Consider the following 24,050-nt stretch of genomic DNA (forward strand, 5'->3'; position numbering starts at 1 on the left):
GCCTCCTGAGGAGCTGGGACTATAGGTGTGTGCTACCACACTTGGCTAATCTTGCTATGTTTTGTACAGGTGGGGTTTCACCAAGTTGCCCAGGCTGCTCTCGAACTCTTGAGCTCAAGCAATCTTCTTGCCTCAGCCTCCCAAAGTGCCAGAAAAAAAGAATTTTTTTTTTTTTTTGTAGAAATGGGGTCTTATGGTGTTACCTAGGCTGGTCTGGAATTCCTAGTTCAAGCAATCCTCCTGCCTCAGCCTCCTAAAGTGCTGGGATTACAGGTGTGCACCACTGTGACCAGCCTGACACACGTTTTAATAAGCATATATATATATATGTTTATATATACACACACACATATATTTCTTTTTCGAAGGGGGAAATAAAAGCTATTTGTGGTGAGCCTACCACTTGCAATGTAAAATTCATGTCTGTGCTGTCTACATTTCAAGATTAGCTCACAATCGCAGGGACTTACTGAAATGTAAAACGTCCCATAACAGTACTGTCTGTCCACACTGAGATGGAAATAAACCTCCATTAACCTGCAAGCAGATAGGTTACATGTGACAGTGCCAAACTGTGCACATATCTGAAATTCCAGTCTTCGCTGAGATTATTTTAGGTTTTATTATGAGATGCCCATACTAACACAAAATATTATTTCTTCCTTTTGAACAGTCATTTATATAGCCAGTAAAAAAAGAGAACAGAGGCTGGGCTTGGTGGCTCATGCCTGTAATCCCAGCACTTTGGGAGGCTGAGGTGGGTCAATCACCTAAGGTCATGAGTTTGAGACTAGCCTGGCCAACATTGCGAAACCCCATCTCTACTAAAAATACAAAAAATTAGTCATGCATGGTTGCTCATGCCTGTAATCCCAGCTACTCAAGAGGCTGAGACAAGAGAATCACTTAAACCTGGGAGGTGGAAATTGCAGTGACCCGAGATTGTGCCATTGCACTCCAGCATGGATGACAGAGCGAAACTCAGTCTCAAAAAAGAACAGAGAATCGAGTCAGATTTTCCTTTGCTAACTGATCATCTGCTAGAAATGACATGCAGTAATACAATTAAAATTTAAGAAACACAAAAAATGAGCCCAGCATAGCGGCTCACCTTGGTAATCCCAGCACTTTGGGAGGCTGAGGCAGGAGGACTGCTTCAGCCCAGGAGGTGAAGGCTGCAGTGAGCCATGATTGAACCACTGCACTCTAGCCTGGGTGACAGAGCAAGACCCTGTCTCAAAAAAAAAAAAAAAAGGCAGTATTTCATTTTGAAGTATAACAATTAGCGCCATTAACCAAGTGTTCCAGTTGTCTAAAATGAGGCAGGTGTAGCGGGAAAATTTTTCCTGTACTCTCTGAAGGTTTCATAACTGAGTCTCTGAACTAAGCTGACAGTAGACAAAATCGTAAGAGAAAAAATATACAAATTTATAACATGTACTAGGGCATCCCAGAATCCAGTGATATCTGGAAGCTTATATAGCCCCTTCATACAAGAGAGGGGAGGCAGATGCAGGCAGCTCAGGGGAGAGAAAATGATTTTTGCTTTCAGAAGAATAGGTGGTGGCCTCTGGCAAAATCTGTCTGGGTGTGGAGCTGACTTCCCTTGGTGCTCTTCTCTGGTGATACTGGCTCATTCTTCCCTATTGATGAGACTTCCAGGAAGGGGGTCAAGACAATTGAGTTCCTTTGGGATGATCTGTCTTTACGCACATAACGGGGGATTCAGAGAATGCCCCTCCCTGCATTGGCAGGTCCCCATGTGCCCTCAGTTTGAGGGCATACTAACGTGGTAATCAGTGAACTAGTTAGTAATTGGTATCTTAACACGGCATAATTCGGGGTGGCATTTCTCCAACTCTTTCATTACTAACCAGCTATTATAAACCAAAAGTGATTCAAGTGTTAAAAGTGTCTTTTGAGTATCTCCCAGGCTTAAATGATCACGAATTCATAAGCATTGTTCAGAAGGTGGCTGAGCAGGCCCCCGGAATTCAGCGTCAGCATGCCACAGGATCTGAAGTTCAGGAAAGGTGTGACAAAAAGGAATTTTTCTTTTTCTTTTTTTTTTTTGAGAGAGTTTCGCTCTTGTTGCCCAGGCTGGAGTGCAATGGCATGATCTCGGCTCACTGCAACCGCCTCCTCCTGGGTTCAAGCGATTCTTTTGCCTCAGCCTCCGAAGTAGATGGGATTACAGGAATGCGCCACCACGCCTGGCTAACTTTTTTTTTGCATTTTTAGTAGAGACGAGGTTTCTCCTTGTGTCAGGCTGGTCTTGAACTCCCAACCTCAGGTAACCCACCTGCCTTGGCCTCCCAAAGTGTTGGGATTACAGGCGTGAGCCACCACACCAGGTTGGCATTTTTATTTCTTAAAGGAAAGGATAAGGTGGGCTACGAAGACAACACAGTAGCAAACATCTGGCTGAGTGCTGGAGACAAGACAGTGGGAGATCCAGGCCAGGCTCCATGCACGGAACTGCTTGTTGACCTCTTTAGGCTTTGGATCTACAGGACCTTTCGTTACTGGGAATGAAAGCCTGTCTGACTGCGCGGGGTCTGAGGTTCCCTGCTCCCGCTAGTCACCATCTGCACGCGTGTGGTATTAACCTCCAGGGTTAGAACCAGAACCCCTGCGGACGCGGGAAAGGCTCGCGAGTCTGGGGATGACCTCAAGTCCAGCGATCAAAGTGCGGCCCGTTTTCAGGAAACAACTGCCACGATTCAATCTAAAAAGCTTCTTCGGTATTTTCGGCCACAGTTTGCTTCCATTTCCTTCCATCATTATTCCCCGGCGAAGTCTCCACGCACTCCCGTTCGCCGGGGAACTTAGGGTATCAGGCCTTCCCTAAATTGACGAGCGGGGGCCGGTGCCTTCGCTTGCCTTCCCTGGCCGCCGCTTGATTTCTTCTTCCTCCCCTTCGAGGACTTCTCCGCCCGCGCCCGCGCCCCAGCTTTCGTCCCGCTGTGGGGAGATGCCACCCAGCTCCACGGGAGGACCGCGGGGCGAGAGGCGGCGGACGCGCTCCGGAGGCCGCCGGCCGAAGATGAAGGGCGCGACGACATCGCGGTTTCCAGAATGGGCTCCTTCTCGCCCAGAACAATCAGTGCCGTTTGGAATCTTCTCGGCCTTCTCTGCGCCGTCCGCGCCTCTGGGCTCCCCGGTACGGTGGACCCGGCCCCGAGCTCCGCCCTCTCGCCCTGGGCTTCCCCTCCCCTCCCCTTCGCCCCCAGTCTCCCGGCCTCTTCGGGGCGGCGGAAGAGCCGAGAACCTTCGCGAAGGCGGGGCGGGCGCCTCCGAGGCTGGGCCCGCGTTTTGGGCAGTGGAAACTGCACATGCGCGGCGTCAGGGCCGGGCGGAAGTTAACGTCGCTGTGCCGCCGCCGCGTGACGCATTTCCTGTTTGTTGTCGGAGAAAGGAGAGAAAGGAAAGCGCGAGGAGACGCCGCCACCACCAGCGCAGCAGTGCAGGAGCTGTGAGGAGATTCGGGCAGTCACCCCGCCTCCCCTGCGTCCCGCCACCAGCCGCCTCCGTCCTCGGTGAGAGTCTGTTTCGAGGGCCGGGGGAGGTCGCCTAGGGCCCTGCGCGCGCCCGGCAGACGGCGGACCTAACCCGGCTCCTGGCAACAGCGTGGGGGGTGACCGGGGTCGCCGGTCGGGGCAGTACTGGAAGGGGCGGGGGCCGTGGCCGGGGTTGCGGGGCGAAAGGTGGGCGGCGTCCTCTGGGTCTGGGGCCGAGGCCGGGGCCGGGGCTGGGGGCTGGGGCCGCCCGGCCGCGTCCTCCCCGCCCGGCGTCCTTGCCGGAACGCGGCCCGGCCTCCGCGGCGGCGGTTGGGGGTGGGGCCCGGCCTGGGAGCGGCCGGCTGGGGCTCGGCTGGGGCTCGGCGGGGCCGGCAGCGTGGGAGGCGTGGAGCGCCTTCTTTCTAAGGCTCCTTCCCTCGAGTCTGAAACCAGAAACGCGAGTGGCTTGCGGAGCGGGAATGCCGCTGCCGTGCCGCCAAGTTCGGAGGGAGAAGAAGCAGGTGGTGGACCGCAGAGCCCTGTTTCTAGAACTCCGGACGGATTGTTGAGAAGTTTGTGGAAGAGCAGGCTGCGTTTCTTATTCAGAACGTCTGTCTGCTTTGCTTTGCGTTAAAGAATCTGCACCGTAGTTGATGCAACTGAAGTTTATGTAACAAGTTTATATTAACTCTTACCCAAGTGAGGAAGGTCAGTGACACACGAAGTATAAACTGCAAACCGTATGTTGGCTCGAGAAAGGTTTTGGCGCTAGCGCATTTTTTAAAAAGGATGGGTTTTCTAGTCAGACGTAAACTTCTGTACTAATTTTCTCACGTAAACGAGGCAGGAAGTAGCCCGAGTAGAACGATCGTGCCACCACCGAAGGGATGCCGCCTGCGAGCTCAGAGGCTTCAGCCTGTTGGGGAAGAGTAGGCTGAGCGGAGCTCTCTGTAATTTTTAACGTTTTTGTTAATATGAGTTGCGAATTTAGTAAGGATTTGTGGCTACAAGTTAAGCCAAATTATTGATTTAGTAGAAAAGTTAAGACTAAAGACCGAAGAAAGGAAAGTAAACAGACTTTAACTACTAAATCTTGGTTGCTGCTGCTTCGTGTTTAACCGCACTTTTCCAAATAATGTTGCATATCAGAACGATTCATGGTTTCTGAAAGGAATTATATGCATCCACCTTACTACTCCACCTGTCCATCCGTCATGTTTTCTTTTTGGGTTTACTCCAAACTTTTTTTTTTTTTTTTGAGACGAAGTCTGTTCTGTTGCCCAGGCCAGGGTGCAGTGGCGCGATCTCCACTCAGTGCAACCTCCAGCTCCCAGGTTTAAACGATTCTCCTGCTTCAGCCTCCTGAGTAGCTGGGATTACGGCTGCTCGCCACCACGCCCGACTAATTTTTGTATTTTTAGTAGAGACGGGGTTTCACCGTGTCGGCCAGGCTTGTCTCGAACTTCTGACCTAAAGTGAACCGCCTGCCTCGGCCTCCCAAAGTGCTGGGATTACAGGCGTGAGCCACCGCGCCCGGCCGACTGCAGACTTGTTTCCACTTCTGAGAGCCTTAAGCTCCTTTGAAGTTGGTTCTTTCACATTTCTTTCTGCCTTCTGTGATAAAGGGGTGAATATTTTTTATGCACACTTTAATGAGCTGTGGGTGTTTATGGATTATTCTGGATGTGAAATTTGGGAAGTAAGTTGCCTTAAATTGGTAGATGTGGAGACTTGACAGGAAGTGGGAGAACAAAAGGATTGAGAACCTTTGAAAAATGCCTAACTAGGCTTAGTCTGTACTGTGGAACATGAGAAAGTTGGGAATTTCAGAGGGCAAAGCTCTTGAAGAATTTGAGATGAGTTCAACACTCTCTTCAAAACATCAGTGTTTTAAAACTTATTTTCTTCTGGATATGAAAGTGTTAGGTTTGGGAAGTAATTCTGGCTGTAGGACAGTTTTTCCGGAACACTAGGTGGTGAGTATTGTTGAATATTGTAAAGACTGAAATAAGGATATGGTATTACAGTGTGATACCTGTAACTAAGTGGCATACATTAGCTTTCATTTTTAAGCAAGTCTGTAATTCCTTTCTATTAACTGATTTGGACAGTTTCAAACGAATAGTGGTACCCATCACCTTCATCAGTTTTCCACCTAGGTAACCCAAATCCAGGTCTGAGGTGGGGGTGGGATGGTATGTTTGAACATTTTTTTTTTTTGAGACGGAGTGTTGCTCTGTTGCCCAGGCTGTAATGCAGTGGCGCGATCTCTGCAAGTTCACGCCATTCTCCTGTCCCAGCCTTCCGAGTAGATGGGATTACAGGCGCCCGCCCCCATACCCGGCTGATTTTTTTGTAGTTTTTAGTAGAGATGGGGTTTCACCATGTTAGCCGGGATGGTCTTGATCTCCTGACCTCATGATCCACCCGACTCGGCCTCCCAAAGTGCTGGGATTACAGGCGTGAGCCACCGCGGCTGGCCCTTTTTTTTATTTTTTATTTTTGTTTTTTTGAGATGGAGTTTCACTGTTGCCCGTGATGGAGTACAATGGCGCCATCTTGGCTCACTGCAACTTCGCCTCCCAGGTTCAAGCGAATCTCCTGCCTCAGCCACCGGAGTAGCTGGGATTACAGGCATGCGCCACCACACCCAGCTAATTTTTTTGTGTTTTTATTAGAGATGGGGGTTTCACCATGTTGTTAGGCTGGTCTCGAACTCCTGACCTCAGGTGATACACCTGCCCTGGCCTCCCAAAGTGCTGGATTACAGGCATGAGCCCCCTCGTCCGGCCGTCACTGTTAAGAGTATTTAACAAGAGGGCACTTCAAAACTTGGGCAGGTATTTTTAGTCATCCTGAACATGTCGCTGTGTACTGTCACCGCGGGACCGCACAGACACCTTATTGTCTGCCGTAAAGGTCAGCTTCTATATTGGTTAATGCTTACGGATATGTGTTGATGAGGAATAAGGTAATCAGCCTTTGTGTTTGTGAGTTGATGATTTGACAGGATTTTTACTTCTTAATTTTTACTTGCATCGAGGTTACACAGTGGATTAACAGGGTTTTTGAGAAACGTTTTTAAAACTTTCTCTTTTTCTAGGAAGTGATTCTGTTCAAAATCTGGTTTGGTTAAATTTGTCCAGGACCCCCCTGGTGGTGAGAGGCGGGTAACTGCAGGCTCATTAGCGAGTAAGAATAGGATCAGTGGCAGGATTTAGCAAATGGTGTAGTTCCAGGATAGAATTTGAAAATACCAAACTCAAAAAAATGAGGTTACTGAGAAGAAAAGCAAAGTTAGTGAAAACAAGAATATGTTAGAAATGATGATGTAGGAATGGAAAAATGACAACGCCTACCTGGAGAAAATGACTTCTTGGATAAGGCAACTAGTAAAAATGTGATGTTTTTTGTATTGATATTAATGAGGTGTTTTGTCAAACAAAATCGTTTATGTTTTTGTATGGACGCAAATCACTGTTGACCTGTTTCATGTTCCTGGAGACATCCTGCTTGAGAAGGAAGATTGATTTACTTGAGATGGAGTCCTTGCTCTGTTGCCCAGGCTGGAGTGCAGTGGCATGGGCTTGGCTCCCTGCACTCCCAGGTTCAAGCCATTCTCCTGCCTCAGCCTCCCAAGTAGCTGGAATTACAGGCGCGCGTCACCATGCCTGGCCACTTTTTGTATTTTTAGTAGAGATGGTTTTACCATGTTGGCCAGGCTGGTCTTGAACTCCTGACCTCAGGTGATCTCCCCGCCTTGGCCTCCTAAAGTGCTGGGATTACAGGCGTGACTTACCGCACTTGGCTTTTATTTATTTATTTATTTATTTATTTAGTGCAGCTGGAATTGCCCTGTGTACCCAGGCTGGTATCAAACTCCTGGCCTCAAGTGATTCTTCCACCCTGGCCTGCCAAAGTGCTAGAATTACAAGTGTGAGCCAGGTGACTGGCCAGATTTTAGAATTTTTTTTTTTTTTTTTGAGATGGAATCTCACTCTATTGCCCAGGCTGGATGCAGTGGCACCATCTCAGCTCACTGCAACCTCTGTTGCACGGGTTCAAGCGATTCTCTTGCCTCAGCCTCCTGAGTAGCTGGGATTACAGGCACCTGCCACCGCGCCTGGCTGATTTTTGTATTTTTAGTAGAGATGGAGTTTCACCATCTTGGCCAGGCTGGTCTTGAACTCCTGACCCTTGTGATCCACCCGCCTCGGTCTCCCAAAGTGCTGGGATTACAGGTGTGAGCCACTGCACCAGAACAGATTTTAGAATTCTTAAGCTCTGTTGCAAAATAACGTGTCTTTGGAAGGGTGATTTAGTTACACTACATATGATTTTGCCCTCTCTGATATTTTTCTACCTTTTGCCACCAAAGGCTAAGTGTGTTTTTTTTTTTTTTTTTTTGAGACGGAGTCTCGCTCTGTCGCCCAGCCCAGGCTGGAGTGCAGTGGCGCGATCTCGGCTCACTGCAAGCTCCGCCTCCCGGGTTCACGCCATTCTCCTGCCTCAGCCTCCCGAGTAGCTGGGACTACAGGCGCCCACAACCGCGCCCGGCTAATTTTTTGTATTTTTAGTAGAGACGGGGTTTCACCGTGGTCTCGATCTCCTGACCTTGTGATCCGCCCGCCTCGGCCTCCCAAAGTGCTGGGATTACAGGCGTGAGCCACCGCGCCCGGCCAAGTGTGTTTTATATTTGTGTTATGCGTATACATATGTGCGTGCTCTAGTTGGTATGCTTATGAACTGTGTACCAATACTTACCCCTCTCTGCCACCTTGAGATGGCATATACCACTTGGGTGGGCTTTGAATCTGAAGTTATTTGTGCCTACAGGAATGTCCAGGACACAGAGTGCTCAGAAAATATTGATTGAATTAGATTCTTTCTGGTTTGTTTGTGTCCTGATGACCTTCCTGTGATTAATAATGGAATCCAGAATTCAAGAAAGTTGGAAAAAGTAAGTTTCAGCAGCATTAGAGACTGAGTACTTAACCCAGTGTTGCTTGCTTTCTTTTTTTTTTTTTTTGGAGATAGAGCCTTGCTCTTTCACCCAGACTGGAGTGCAGTGGTGCGATCTTGGCTCACTGCAACCTCCGCCTCCCGGGTACCTCAGCCTCCCAAGTAGCTGGTACTACAGGCGCCGGCCACCATGCCCGGCTCATTTTTTGCATTTTTAGTAGAGATGGGGTTTCACCATGTTAGCCAGGATGGTCTCGATCTCCTGACCTTGTGATCTGCCCGCCTCGGCCTCCCAAAGTGCTGGGATTACAGCTGTGAGCCGCCCGCCTCGCCAGGCCTATTTTGATTTTTTAATGAAAGGGAATTTAGTTAAGCTTGGAAGTATCTAATAGGTGATGAGTGCCAGTTGAAGGAATGGTCTCTGATCTTGAGTAGTGGGGAAATAACTTCCTGTGTTCGTTTCAGAAATGTTTTAGGATATACTGGGTAAGAATGAAATAAGAAGGTGATGTGTGTGATAAGGAATGAGAATTCACTCCTGTGGCTTTTTTTTTTTCCTCCCTGTCTGTACTGTTTTTGTTTTTGCCTTTTTTTGTTGTTTGAGACGCAGTCTAGGCTGGAGTGCAGCAGCATGATCTTGGCTCACTGCAACCTCTGCCTCCCAGGTTCAAGCAATTCTTGTGCCTCAGCCTTCTTTCTGAGTAGCTAGGATTACAGATGTGCACCACCACACCCAGGTAGTGTTTTTTTTGTTTTTTTTGTTTTTTGACAAGAGTCTTGCTCAGGCAGGAGTGCAGTGGCACTGTCTTGGCTCGCTGCAACCTCCGCCTCTCAGGTTCAAGCAATTCTCCTGCCTCAGCCTGCTGAGTAGCTGGGACTACAGGCGTTTGCCACCATGCCTGGCTAATTTTTGTATTTTTAGTAGAGAAGCGGGTTTGCCATGTTGGCTAGGCTGGTCTTGAACTCCTGACCTCAGATGATCTGTGCACCTTGGCCCCCCAAAGTGCTGGGATTACAGGCATGAGCCGCCTCACCTGGCCTCAGATGAATTTAGAAACCACCAATTTTATTTTATTTTTTATTTTTTTTTGAGGCTGGAGTGCAGTGGTGTGATCTCGGCTCACTGCAAACTCTCCCGGGTTCAGGCAGCCTCCTGCCTCACCTGGAACTATAGGCGGCACCACTCCCGACTGGGTTTTGTATTTTTAGTAGAGTTAGGGTTTCAGCATGTTGGCCATGCTGTTCTCCAACTCCTGACCTCAGGTGATCCACCTGCCTTGGCCTCCCAAAGTGCTGGGATTATATGCATGAGCTACGCACGCCTAATCTTTATGTGACATGTTTTTTAAAAGTCCTAACCTAGAGGTCATTAAATTTATTTGAGAAGGTTATTTTTGATTAATGGTGATTAGGCTAATTCTTTTTGTGGTTCTAATAAAGAGATTTTTCTTTTTTTTTGAACTTGATTTAGGTGTATTACTTTTGGAAATTGCAGGAATTAACAAACCTAGTTTTCCTAAGAAATATTTTTTCTTAATTTCTTAATTGAAAAGTTTTCTATGGCCTCCTTAATAGACAGTAGGACCTAGTTACTAGAATATTAAAGAAGTTTCGTAATTGCTATTAGAAATGTTAATTATGGGCCCGGGCACAGTGGCTCACGCCTGTAATCCCAGTACTTTGGGAAGCCAGGGTGGTCGGATCACAAGGTCAGGAGTTTGAGGCCAGCCTGGCTAGCATAGTGAAACCCCGTCTCTCCTAAAACAATACAAAAATTAGCCGGGTATGGTGGCACACACCTATAGTCCCAGCTATTTGGGAGGCTGAGGCAGGAGAATCGCTTGAACTTGGGTGGTGGAGCTTGCAGTGAGCTGAGATTGCGCTGCTGTACTACAGCCTGGGCGACAGAGCGAGACTCTGTCTCAAAAAAAAAAAAGAAATGTTAGTTTTGTAGTTAAAGAATATGTTCCTGCTCCACCAAAATTCTTTTCCAGCCTGAAGTGTTTTTTTTTTTTTTTTTTCTTTTTTGAGACAGAGTCTCTCTCTGTCACCCAGGCTGGAGTGCAGTGGCCGGATCTCAGCTCACTACAAGCCCTGCCTCCCAGGTTTACGCCATTCTCCTGCCTCAGCCTCCCAAATAGCTGGGACTACAGGCACCCGCCACCTCGCCCGGCTAGTTTTTTGTATTTTTAGTAGAGACGGGGTTTCACCATGTTAGCCAGGCTGGTCTCGATCTCCTGACCTCGTGATCCGCCCGTCTCGGCCTCCCAAAGTGCTGGGATTACAGGCTTGAGCCACCGTGCCCGGCCTGTTTTTTATCTTTTATTTAAAAAAATTTTATTCTTTTTGCGACAGGGTCTTGCTGTGTTATGTAGGCTGGTGGGCATTGGTGCGTTCACGTCTCACTAGCATCGATCGCCTGTGTTGAAGTGATTTTCCTGCCTCAGCTGCCCCCAGTAGTTGGGACCACAGGTGTACACTACCACACCCTACTGAGTTTTTATGTTTTTTTTTTTTTTTTTTTTTTTTTTGTGATGGAGTCTCGCTCTGTCGCCCAGGCTGGAGTGCAGTGGTGTGATCTCGGCTCACTGCAGGCTCCGCCTCCTGGGTTCATGCCATTCTTCTGCCTCAGCCTCCTGAAGAGCTGGGACTACAGGCGCCCGCCACCACGCCCGGCTAATTTTTTTGTATTTTTAGTAGAGACGGGGTTTCACCGTGTTCGCCAGGATGGTCTCGATCTCCTGACCTTGTGATCCGCCCTCCTCGGCCTCCCAAAGTGCTGGGATTACAGGCGTGAGCCACTGCACCTGGCTAGAGTTTTTATGTTTTATAGAGACAAGGTCTTGCTGTGTTGCTCAGCCTGGTCTTGAACTCCTGAGCTCAAATGATCCTCCTCCTGCCTCAGCCTCCCAAAGTATTAGGATTACAGGCATGAGCTACTGTACCCAGCTGTGATTTCTTTTAAAATGCTACTTTACAGCACTGTCACTTTTGTTTTATCATTTTTAGCTTTAAAGTTTTTATTTTATTTTTATTTATTTATTTAATTTTTTTAGATGACATTTCGCCCTTGTTGCCCGGGCTAGAGTGCAGTGGAGTGGTCTCGGCTCACTGCAACCTCTGTCTTCCAGGTTCAAGTGATTCTCCTGCCTCAGCCTCCCAAGTAACTGTGATTACAGGTGCCCGCCACCACACCCGGCTAATTTTTGTATTTTTTTGTAGAGACAGGGTTTCCCCATGTTGTGCAGACTGGTCTTGAACTCCTGCCCTCAAGTGATCCACCCGCCTCAGCCTCCCAAAGTGCTGAGATAGATTACAGGCGTGAGCCGCCGTGCCCGGCTTAAAATTTTTTATTTTACTTTTTGTATATTTTGTTTTTTTCTGAGACAGGGCCTTGCTCTCTCTCTTGTCCAAGTTAGAGTGCAGTGACAGGACATAGCTCACAGCATCCTCGGTCTCTTGCGCTCAAGTGATACTCCCACTTCAGCCTCCTGCGTAGCTGGGAGTACAGGTGTGTGCCACCCCACTCAGCTAATTTTTTAAATCTTTTTGTAGAGGTGGTGTCTTACTGTGTTGCCCAGGCTGGTCTCAGGCTCTTGGGCTCAAGTGATCCTTCTGCACATTTCTAGGGTTGTCTAACTTGTGTCATTGCTGTCTAGAAGCTTTTTAGTGTGATGTGATCACACTTGTCTGTTTTGGCTTTTGTTCCCTCTGCTTTTGGGGGGGTCATATCCAGAAAAAGATTGCTGAGGGGCCAAATTTTACATTGTGTTTAATTTTAATGACGTCGGATTTAAATAGCTGCATTTGGAGTCTTTTGAGCAGCACCGTTTTAAAACGGTTTTTGTCAAGTGGGGTTCTAGTGGACACATGCTTGTAGGGCTCTGATGTGAGTGATTTGCTGTAGAGATTACTTCCTTTGATTTAGTGTATTATTTTAAAATGCAGGTGATGCACTGGTTTCTCAGTGAGGGAAGTTGGTTTTTACTGGCTGAGCTTCTGTAGGGTGGAGGGCTGGAGTCCAGGCTCTTGCTGGGCAGGAAAGGCGGCTTGAGTGTGTCTTCCAGGCCTCCTGAGGGCCCTTGTATTTGTGGTATCACCTGTTTTCTGTAATGTGCGTTGAACACATGGGCCGGGAGAAGAGGGAAGTAGAGGAGGTACCTGCAGTGCTGGGCAGGCCACAAGGATGCTGGGCCAACCTTAGGAGGGAGATGAAGGCCACTTAAAATGTTTTATTGCCACAAATGGTGTCTTTTAGGAAATAAATCCATGTGTTTTAACACTTAAATGATATTAGGCTACTCCGGGCACACTGCCTATGGGGTAGCCCTGCTTTGCAAGGAGCAGTAAAAAAAAAAAAAAAAGAAAAATCATGTTAAAGATTCAACTTGTAGTTTCTCTGTGACTAGGGAAATAGTCCAAGTATGTATCAAATAATACTAATTGGTACCTAGCTGTGTATCTTGATTAGGCAACTTTTTGCTTAAAATTGTTTCGGAGTGCAGTAGTATTTCTACAATTTCAGGCTGCTTTATCATCTAATACACAGTTGGAATTTTTTTTTTTTTTTTTGAGACGGAGTCTCGCTCTGTTCCCCAGGCTGGAGTGCAGTGGCACGATCTCGGCTCACTGCAAGCTCCGCCTCCTGGGATCATGCCATTCTCCTGCCTCAGACTGCTGAGTAGCTGGGACTACAGGCGCCCTACACCGCGCCCGGCTAATTTTTTTTGTATTTTTAGTAGAGACAAGGTTTCACTGTGGTCTCGATCTCCTGACCTTGTGATCCACCCGCCTTGGCCTCCCAAAGTGCTGGGATTACAGGCGTGAGCCACCGTGCCCGGCCTGGATGTTTTAATATATAGTTTTATCAGTTTTTAATTTAAACACTGTTTTTGAGAGGTCTGAGGAAAAAAAAGATAGTGTTACCAGAAATACTGACTTCTATAGGGAAATACTGATACAAATGTTTAGGTAGTCTTGAAGCTCTAAGGTTAATAAAAAAAATGTGAATGCAGGTAACCTTTCATGGAGTTTGTCAAAGTTTAAATTGTGTCTTACATCAGTGATTACTCTGAAGCAGTAAGGAGTGAATCAGCTTGCAGCGAACACTGGTGATTGTTGCAGCATCAGCACTTCAGCCAGCTCTGCAGGTTTCCTTGGAGATACACGTGGAGCTCTCTTTCTGGACCTTCAGCTCTTTTCATTTTGTTGTTTCTGTAATACGTGTTTGTCTTTATATTCCAAATTTGTTAGTCTTACTGGCATTTGATGAAAACTAAAAAGGTAATTTTGAGATTCAAGTACTGGTGGGAGAATGTCCCAAAGCCTTGAGCATTGAGATTGTGTACATTGACAGCATAGTGTCATAATAGAGGCTAGCATGAGTTCTGGAGCCAAACTTGGATTCTTACTGTTTTTAAAGGCGCGGTGTCTTCGGTGTGTTGCCCAGGTCGAGCTCAGACTCCTGGGCTGAAGCCATCCTCCTGCCTCAGCCTTCTGAGTCCCTGGGACTTCAGGTGCACGTGACTCTGCTGGGCTCAGACTTGGATTTTGAACTTGCTGGAACATTGACATTTACTTAATTCCTTTGAGCCCCAGTTTCCTCACCTACAAACAGTAACTCACAAAATGGCTGTGATAGAATACGTACCTGTCATAATGCGTGACACATGAGTCAGTAACACATTGTTGTCCCAGCTCCTTTCCCCCTTAATTGGCTAATAACTACGCCTCAGTGATTTAGTAAACTAATTGAACATCATGTGACTTGATTAGCATGTCATGTTTAAAATTACCTGTTGTCATTTGGATTATAAGAAGTTTGTTTTTTTTTTTGAGATGGAGTCTCGCTCTGTCACCCTGGCTGGAGTGCAGTGTTGCGACCTTGCCTTACTACAACCTCCGCCTCCCGGGCTCAAGTGATTCTTTTGCCTCAGCCTCCTGAGTAGCTGGGATTATAGGCGCACACCACCATTCCCAGCTGATTTTAGTATTTTTAGTAGAGATGGTGTTAACGTCATGTTGGTCAGGCTGGTCTTGAACTCTTGATCTCAGGTGATCCACCTACCTCAGCCTCCCAAAGTGTTGGGATTACAGGCATGAGCCACCATGCCTGGCTTCATTTTATTTTATTTTTTTGAGATGGAGTCTCGCTCGGTGGCTCAGGTTGGAGTGCAGTGGCGTGATCTTGGCTCACGGCGACCTCTACCTCCTGGATTCAAGCGATTCCCCTGCCTCAGCCTCCTGAGTGTCTGGCATTACAGGTGCCCACCACCTCGCCTGGCTAATTTTTTGTATTTTTAGTAGAGATAGGGTTTCGCCACGTTGGCCAGGCCGGTCTCGAACTCCTGACCTCAAGTGATCCGCCCGTCTTGGCCTCCCAAAGTGCTGGAATTACAGGCGTGAGCCACCGCGCCTAGACTTATTTTTTTAATATTGCTATATTTTAAATAGGAATGGAAGATTTCTGGCACCAGTCATAGGGTTTGTGGATGTGTGTGGAACGCTGTTGGTGAAGTTTTCTTGCCTTGGAGAAGGACCCCAAACAGCTTCCTAAATAGCTGTCCTGTCTGCTGCTCGGTTTCATTCCTGCTGTCATTTCTGATTCCGGCACATCCTCATTTGGAGCATCTTAGTAACCCTGCCGTCCCGTCATCACTCTCTTAAGTCCATTTCCCTTGTAGTTAGAAGTTATCTTTCCAAATACTCTTGTTGACTTCACACCACTGCTTAATACTTCTACTTACAATGGAAAAGTCCTAATTCCTTAGTTCTAAAATTCTTTAGTTGCACCTTGTTCTTTCTTGTCCTGACTTCCTCCCCTCCCCCTCCCTCTGAGTCCCGGCACTCTCACACTGACGTTCCACCCTACTAACTTGCTGCGTCACATGTGGGCTGTGTGCTGGCGTTATTTTGCCTGAGTGTACGCTGTTACTTGTGTGTGGAATACTTTTGCCTATGTTCTCTGCCTGGGGAGCTTACTCTTGTTTTTCATTTCATCAGTAAAATGTCAGTGTTAATTTTTCTTTTCCTCATGGTCTCCATACCATCTCCCCAGCACTCTGTACATCTTTGTCTTTTTAAACGTTTTTTGTTTTTTGTGTAGATGAGGCCTTGCTATGTTGCCCAGGCTTACCTGGAATTCCTGGACTGAAGCAGTCTTCCAGCCTCGGCCTCTCAATAGTGCTGGGATTACAGATGTGAACCCCTGCAACGGCCGCGTGCATATTTGTCTTAATTGTAAATGACTGGTTTGTTTACATGTCTGTCTTCCACTAAACTTGGTGACTTTTATTATTTCCAAAGCCAGCGTAGTGTGTGTTGTAAATAGTAAGTTTGTGTGATTATATTCAATCAGAATGACAGTATTCTTTTTAATATTAGGAAGGCTTTGATTGGTTGACTAATGGGGCCAGTCTCACTAAAATGAAGCAGTTGGGCAAGCTGTGACCCTCCCTTCCCTTGAGAGTCTCACCTGCCCAAAGGTAATGGGAAGGCAGGACAGTAACCCCAGGTTAAAAAAGACTAGGGGACTTAGCAGAGTTTTTTAATTGCTATTTTTTTTTTTTTTTTTTTTTGAGTCAGGGTTTTGCTCTGTCACCCAGGTTGGAGTGCAGTGGTAAAATCACGGCTCACTGCAGCCTAGACTTCCTGGGCTCAAGCCATCCTCCCACCTCAGCCTCCAGAGTAGCTGGGACCATATGCATGTGCCATCATGCCGGGCTAAATATTTGATTTTGTGAGACGGAGTCTCTCTCTGTCACCCAGGCTGGAGTGCAATGGTGCGATCTCAGCTCACTGCATCCTCTGCCTCCCGGGTTCAAGCAATTCTCGTGCCTCAGCCTCCTGAGTAGCTGGGATTACAGGCGTACGCCACCACACCCAGCTAATTTTTGTGTTTTTAGTAGGGAGGGTTTCACCATGTTGGCCAGGCTGGTCTTGAACTCCTGGCCTCAGGTGATCTGTCTGCCTTGGCCTCCCAAAGTGCTGGGATTTCAGTCATGAGCCACCGCGCCTGGCCAACGCCCGGCTAATTATTTTATTTTTAGTAGACTCAGAATCTCCCTTTGTTGCCCAGGCTGGTCTTGAGCTCCTTAGCTCAAGCGTTCCCCCTTCCTCTGTCCCCAGAACACTGGGATTACAGGCATGAACCATTGCACCCTGCCCGAATTTTACTGTTAATTGTAGCATTCTGGTCCATATTTCCGTCCTGATTAGAAAGAGAGCTGTGGGTCTTGGTGTCCTTTGTTGGTGACAGTTGGACTGTCCTTGGAGTATCTGTGTTGTATTGGGGGCACTAAGACATTACAACATTGGAGCTTGCTCTGAGGGGAGGGACCAGATAGGTCAGGGTTTCTCAGGAGGAGCTGTAAAGAATTTTAAGGGTATATTTGCCTGGAGACGGAAAAACTTGCCAAGATAAAGCACCCAAATATCCAAAGGCAACTATCTGGAAGAAAAATTGAACCTGCATAGCATAATTTGAACAAGGACCAAAGGGTGAAAATTCCTTGGAGACCCACACTACCCAGCATAAGGAAGAATGCCTGTAGTAAACACTAAAATTCAGGACTTGACTTTGGAGATAATGAGTTCCAGTCACTGGCGTTTGTTCCGACAGAAGAAGGTCGCACTAATTAGTGGTTATTGAAGTGTGGATGCCTTATGAGTCAGAGCTTGAACTTGGTGATATAAAGGTCCTTTTATTTAATAGGAATTTGAGGAAGACGCCCAATATGGCACTTTTCTCGAAGTACTTGGAGACAACAACCTTTTTTTATTTTTTTTTTGAGACGGAGTCTTGCTCTGTTGCCCAGGCTGGAGTGCAGTGGCCGGATCTCAGCTCACTGCAAGCGCCGCCTCCTGGGTTTACACCATTTTCCTGCCTCAGCCTCCCGAGTAGCTGGGACTACAGGTGCCCACCACCTCGCCTGGCTAATTTTTTGTATTTTTAGTAGAGATGGGGTTTCACCATGTTAGCCAGGATGTCCTGACCTAGTGATCCGCCCGTCTCAAAGTGCTGGGATTACAGGCTTGAGCCACCGCGCCCAGCGTCTTTTTTTTTTGAGACAGAGTTTTGCTCTTGTTGCCCAGGCTGGAGTGCAATGGCGCAGTCTCGGCTCACCACAAACCTCTGCCTCCCGGGTTCAAGCGATTCTCCTGCCTCAGCCTCCTGAGTAGCTGGGATTATAGGAATGCGCCACTGTGTCTAGTTAATTTTGCATTTTTAGTAGAGACAGTTTCACCATATTGGTCAGGCTGGTCTTGAACTCTCTACCTTAGGTGATCCGTCCGCCTCAGCCTGAGCCACCATACCTGTCCTGTCTTTGAATACTGTCTCACTGTTTTTGTTCTGAGTCTTTGAAAAGAATGTTAAAGGTCAATAATAGTTGGAAGAATTAAGCCTGACATTCTCCCCACTCATGCTTTTACCTTTATTAAAAAACTGTCGTGGCCCTGGCGCGGTGGCTCACGCCTGTAATCCGAGCACTTTGGGAGGCTGAGGCAGGCGGATCACAAGGTCAGGATATCGAGACCATCCTGGCTAGCATGGTGAAACCCTGTCTCTACTAAAAATACAAAAAAATATTAGCTAGATGTGGTGGTGGGCGCCTGTAGTCCCAGCTACTCAGGAGGCTGAGGCAGGAGAATGGCGTGAACCCGGGAGGCGGAGCTTGCAGTGAGCCGAGATTGTGCCACTGCACTCCAGCCTGGGCCACAGAGCAAAACTCCGTCTCAAAAAAAAAAAAAAAAAAATTTGTTTGGCTGGGTATGGTGTATTCCCGTAATCCCAGCACTTTGGGAGGCCGAGGTGGACAGATCACCTGAGGTCAGGAGTTTGAAACCAGCCTGGCCAACATGGTGAAGCCCTGTGTCTACTAAAAAAAAAAAAGTCAGTGTGTTGGCGGCACATGCTTGTAGTTCCAGCTACTTGAGAGGCTGAGGCCGGAGAATTGCTTGAACCCAGGAGGTAGAGGTTTCAGTGAGTCGAGATTGTGCCACTGCGCTCTAGCCTGGGCATCGGAGAGCGAGACACCATCTCAAAAACAAACAAACAGAAACATAACTGTTGTCAATTTAAAATATTTACTCCAAATTGTGGCTCATTCCTGTAATCCCAGCACTTCGGGAGGCCAAGGAGGACGGATCACGAGGTCAACAGATTGAGACCATCCTGGCCAACACGGTGAAACCCCATCTCTACTAAAAATACAAAAATTAGCTAGGCGTGGTGGCAGGCGCCTGTAATCCCAGCTACTCTGGAGGCTGAGACAGGAAAATCGCTTGAACCAGGGAGTTGGAGGTTGCAGTGAGCCTCAGTTGCACCAAACTACTCTAGCCTGGCATCAGAGTAAGACTGTGTCTCAAAATATATATATATATTTTGTACTCCAAATAAGCCAGGAGTATTTTCAGTATTGCTGAAGGCTTTACTTAATCATGCAGTGCATTTGATCATGAATTACTCTCAATATTTATTGAGCTGAATGTGGAATGAGGTGGTATGATGATGGGGTGGGGGTGATTTGGAGCCAAAGTCCTTTGACTATTCCTGCTGGCTCCCTAGTGAGGGTGTGGCATCTCTGCAGATGAGTTCTCAGAACTGTGCTCAGGCAGCTCTCTGTGTGCCCATCGTTCCTGCCTGCTTTTCTCTTTCCTCCCCACTTCCTCATTGTGTGAGACCATCCACTCCGTGTATTACTGGTTCCTTTCTACTTCGTCATAAGCAGGTAGCACGGAGGATGTTCTAGATGGAGCCCAGGGCTTGCTTCCCTTGGAGAGCATCATCTGTAAATAGCCGTAGGAAGTGGTTGTCACCCACTTCACAGGGTGGGGAAGGAACCACAATGAAGGTAGGTAGTTTTCCAAGGAACCACGGCTTATTTACGATAAACACCCAGTTCCACTTCCAAGTTCCTTTGCTGTGAACATTACTGCTTCCCTGTACAGGGAAGGCAGGGTGGTAAATCCTTGATTCTTAGTGCTTGCTGGCTTTTTAGAGTGACATGAACTCAAGTATTTTAAATGTAGGTTTTAAATGCAGTTCCGTCAATTCATTTTGAAGCCCACATTCTGGTTTAGGTCATGGATTGCCCTATCAATTTTTTTTCTTTTTAATTTTTAAAATGTTTTGTAGAGACTCTTTCGCCTTGTTGCCAAGGCTGGGCTCGAACTGCTGGGTTCACGCAATTTGTCCGCCTTGGGCTCCCAAAGTGTTGGGATTACAGGTGTGAGCTACCGCACCTGGTCCAGTTTGGTATCTGTGTCCTTTTGACATACATTTCGTCTTTTTGAACTTTTTAAACTTTATTTTGAAATAGTTATAGATTTACAGAGAAGTTGTAAAGATAGTACAGGGATTTTCCTGTATACACTTCACCCAACTTTCCTTAATCCTTCTGTAACTGTGGTAACTGGTGAATTTCTCAGAAGTAAGCAGTTGACACCACTACAGTACTGTTAAATGTGGACTTTATTCACATTCCACCTGTTTTTCTGCTAATGTCCTTTTCCTGTTCTAGAAACCATCGGAGGAACCCAGATCGTATTTAGTTGTCATTTATTCTTAGTTACGGGTTGTCCCCTTGTTTTTCTTGACCAGGTGTGTGTGGGTGTGTGTGTGTATGTGCGTGTGTGTGTGTATATATATATATTTTTTTGTGTGTGATAAGTTGGGCCTGGTTAGTGCTTTGATGGGAGATAGGGTCTCCTTCTGTTGCCTATGCTGGAATGCCGTGGTGCAGTCATGACTCATGGCAGCCTTGATGACCTTCCTGGCTCAAGTGATCTCCCACCTCAACCTCATGAGTAGTAGCTGGGATGACAGACACATGCCACCATGCACAGCTACTTAAAAATTTCTTTTGTTGCGCAGAGTTTCACTGTGTTTCCAGGCTGATCTTGAACTCCTGGGCTCAAGCAGTCCTCCTGCCTTGGCTCCCGAAGTGCTGGAATTATAGAAGTGAGCCACTTTGCCTGGCCTGAGTCTGATTTTTGGATAGCTTTTTAAATTTTCTTGCTTGATCTAGCATTAGCCAGTATAGTAAATTTTTATTTCATCTAATTCTGAATTGACCTATCCTTTATAGCTGGTTTTGTCCGGGGCAGGACCACAGATTGTATCTGTTGTGATAATAATCTACACATTTATTCATTTTTTTTTTTTTTTGAGTTGGCATTTATTCTTTTTGAGGTGGAGTTTCGTTCTTGTTGCCCAGGCTGGAGTGCAATGGCGTGATCTTGGCTCCACCACAGCCTCCGCCTCCCGGGTTCAAGCAATTCTTCTGCCTCTGCCTCCTGAGTAGCTGGGATTACAGGCATGTGCCACCACGCCTAACTGGTTTTGTATTTTTAGTAGAGACGGGGTTTATTCATGTTGATCAGTCTGGTCTTGAACTCCCGACCTCAGGTGATCCACCCACCTTTGCCTCCCAGAGTGCTGGGATTACAGGTGTGAGCCACCGCACCCAGCTATTCATTTTTAATTTTAATTTTTAAAAAAATTTTATTTTCATTTTTTTGGAGACAGGGTCTTACTCTAACCCAAACTGGAGTGCTGTGGCACGATCTCGAACTGGTCTCCCAACTCCTGGGCTCAAGCAGCCCTCCCACTTTGGTCTCACAAAGTGCCAGGATGACGGGTGTGTGCCGTTGTGCCCAGCCAATATCTGCACATTTATAAGCTGACATCTGTGAGAGCAGAGGGCAGGATGAAATTAGAGGCTGCTGTAGGTCAGGGTAAGAGAGAATGATGCTGGTGAAGATAAAGAACAGTGAATGAACTTCAGATATTTCAGAGGTAGCTGACATCTGTGAGAGCAGAGGGCAGGATGAAATTAGAGGCTGCTGTAGGTCAGGGTAAGAGAGAATGATGCTGGTGAAGATAAAGAACAGTGAATGAACTTCAGATATTTCAGAGGTAGACTCGGCAGAATTTTGTGATTCATTTGTGTCTGTGTGCTGAGTTGTGATGTTGGTGAAGGTGAACATTTCACAGGTACCTCAGAGCTCAAGGTAGAATTTACGGCCGGGCGCGGTGGCTCACGCCTGTAATCCCAGCACTTTGGGAGGCCGAGGCGGGCGGATCACAAGGTCAGGAGATCGAGACCATCCTGGCTAACACTGTGAAACCCCGTCTCTACTAAAAATGCAAAAAATTAGCCGGGCGAGGCGGTGGGCGCCTGTAGTCCCAGTTACTCAGGAGGCTGAGGCAGGAGAATGGCGTGAACCCGGGAGGCGGAGCTTGCAGTGAGCCGAGATCGCGCCACTGCACTCCAGCCTGGGCGACTAAGCGAGACTCTGTCTCAAAAAAAAAAAAAAGAATTTACTAGAGAAAGACCAGGTGTGTAGTGGGTGAGAAGGATTAAGAGTTAAATTTTGGTCGTGTTCTATTTGGGATGTCTGCTGGACATCCAAGTGGCTGTGTCAAGTAGTCATCTGTCTATTTGTGTCTGAACTGCCTAGGAGAGCCCTGAGCTTGGAACTTACATTTGGGACTCAGTGCTAAGTAAATGATACTTACGTAAGGGGAAAGGATGAAAACCCACATGTTGGATGAGAGTTGGCCTTGAGCCTTTAGAGTTCCCGTAGTTTCTTCAGCGGGCCAGTGGAGGGGTGAAAGCTGGTGATGGAAGTTAGATGGAGAGAGAAGTCGGACAAGTAAAGTTGGGAAACTCGTCTGTGGGTGGTGCTGTAGGTTTTTTACTGACCTTAAATAAGAGCCTCCAGTGGCAGGCAGTGGGGAGCTGCAGCAGAACTGGGGGATGAGTCCATGCAAGGGAGTGGAGAGGCTACGGGTAAGCAGTGCAGGACGGTGGCGGAGGTGAGGGCATCCCCTACAGGGGGTGGCTGTCATTACTGCCTTTACGCTTTCCTTGTAGGGTAGCCTTCATTTAGTAAGGACACTAGCCATTTGATGGAGTGCTGTGAATACTGGGTGCCCTTAGTGGATGCTGCACGTACATGTCAGAGCAGGCTTTCAGTGAGTGTTTTTGGTGATGAAGTAAATCACAGCATTCCCCAGCTGGCCATGCGGCCCTCGCGGCCCTCGCCCACACCCACGTTCTCACCTCTATGCTGGCTGCCTCGGGGGGTGTCTTCTTCCCATTCCCACCACCACATGCATAAACACAGGCACACAAGTGTAGATAGAGGATGAGCTGTTTGGACTTGCGAGAGTACGTGTGCTTGGTGTGTGGCCTCTTGCTATATATAGTGTTCAGGGGATGATCCAGATGTCTGGCATGGGAAGATTGGTACTGAGATTTCTGCTCTTGTTCTGTTAGTGAGGGTGGATTAGCAGCTTCCCCCTGTTTCTGCTAGGTACTGCTGCTGGCATCACTGCCAAAACGGCACCTCAGATCCTTGGCATCAAACTGGAGCTCAAGTGAAAATAACCTCACATAGTCACTCAGCCAAGGGAGTGAGAGAGATGTGAGGAAATGCTGGCTTTCCTGCTGCTTGTTGGCTGCTCTGCTCTGTGTGCTGTGACTGATGGGCAGGTTTTTAGTTACTGAAAGAAGATTGCAGTGTTCCTGCTTACGGGAATCGACTCCTGTCTTTTCTCTAGAGACTGGTTGGACTGGTGTGGTTTGAATTCTGTATGTTGCCATGTCGTTCTAACTACCAGGGAGGAAATCTTTCATAATTGGGTGTCCTTACCTTGTAACTTATTACATAAAAAAGTCCCTAAAATGTTATATTGAATATTTCCAAATGGAGTGGAAAGAACTGTATGGTGGTATACCCTTAGGCACCTTCTCCAATTAATATTTTATTTTGTTTTATTATGTGTCCAGCAAAGCTGATAATGTTAAGTTGGAATAATTACAAGAAAATAGGAACCATACAAGTTTTTTTCTGAGTTGTAATTTTAAAAATACTGGGAACAGATCTACTTAAGAAAAAGAACATTTTGATACTTTAAATTCTGTATCTTGTGGTTGACATTTTAAACTTAACACCTAGAATCTTTGCTCTCATGTATTTGAAGATGTACATTCCTTTCTAAGTTTGATGTTAGTCATTCCATCGAATTGATAATGTAGTTTATATACATCTAGATAGATCATGATTTCCATTATAGTTTTTTGTTTTTTGATTAAAGGACTTCCATAAAAAACAAGGTACAGGTGTGGTGGCTCGTGCCTGCAGTCCCAGCACTTGGGGAGGCTGAGGTGGGAGGAATCCTTGAGCCCAGGAGTTTGAGACCAAGACCAGCAACAAACCGAGACTCTGTCTCAATTAAAAAACAAAAACAAAAAAACCCAAGAGTTGAAGTTTCCACAGATGTTTCTTTGTGGTTTCGTGATAATGTTTTTTTTTCTTTTTCTTTTTCCTTCTTGCCCTTTTTTTTTTTTTTTGAGACAGTCTCGCTCTGTTGTCCAGGCTGGAGTGCGGTGGCGCGATCTCAGCTCACTGCAGCCTCCGCCTCCTGGGTTCAAGCGATTCTCCTGCCTCAGCCTCCTGAGTAGCTAGGACTAGAGACGTGCACCGTGACGCCGACTAATTTTTGTATTTTTAGTAGAGATGAGGTTTCACCATGTTGGCCAGGCTGATCTCGAACTCCTGACATCAAGTGATCCGCCC

The 24,050-nt window shown here is 47.0% G+C and overlaps 1 protein-coding gene across 2 annotated transcripts in view; it reads left to right on the forward strand.

Annotated features, from left to right (window-relative positions):
* Positions 1-3,410: 3,410 nt before the first annotated feature.
* Positions 3,411-24,050, forward strand: part of DNAJB6 (DnaJ heat shock protein family (Hsp40) member B6) — an 82,863-nt gene continuing 62,223 nt past the window's right edge. Inside the window, 1 exon segment of one of the 2 annotated variants that reach the window (NM_001257911.1) lies at positions 3,411-3,539. The gene's annotated coding sequence lies outside the window, so the exon portion shown is untranslated. 2 annotated transcript variants of the gene reach the window in all.

Source organism: Macaca mulatta, chromosome 3 (assembly GCF_049350105.2).
Source record: "Macaca mulatta isolate MMU2019108-1 chromosome 3, T2T-MMU8v2.0, whole genome shotgun sequence".
Classification (NCBI taxonomy): domain Eukaryota; kingdom Metazoa; phylum Chordata; class Mammalia; order Primates; family Cercopithecidae; genus Macaca; species Macaca mulatta.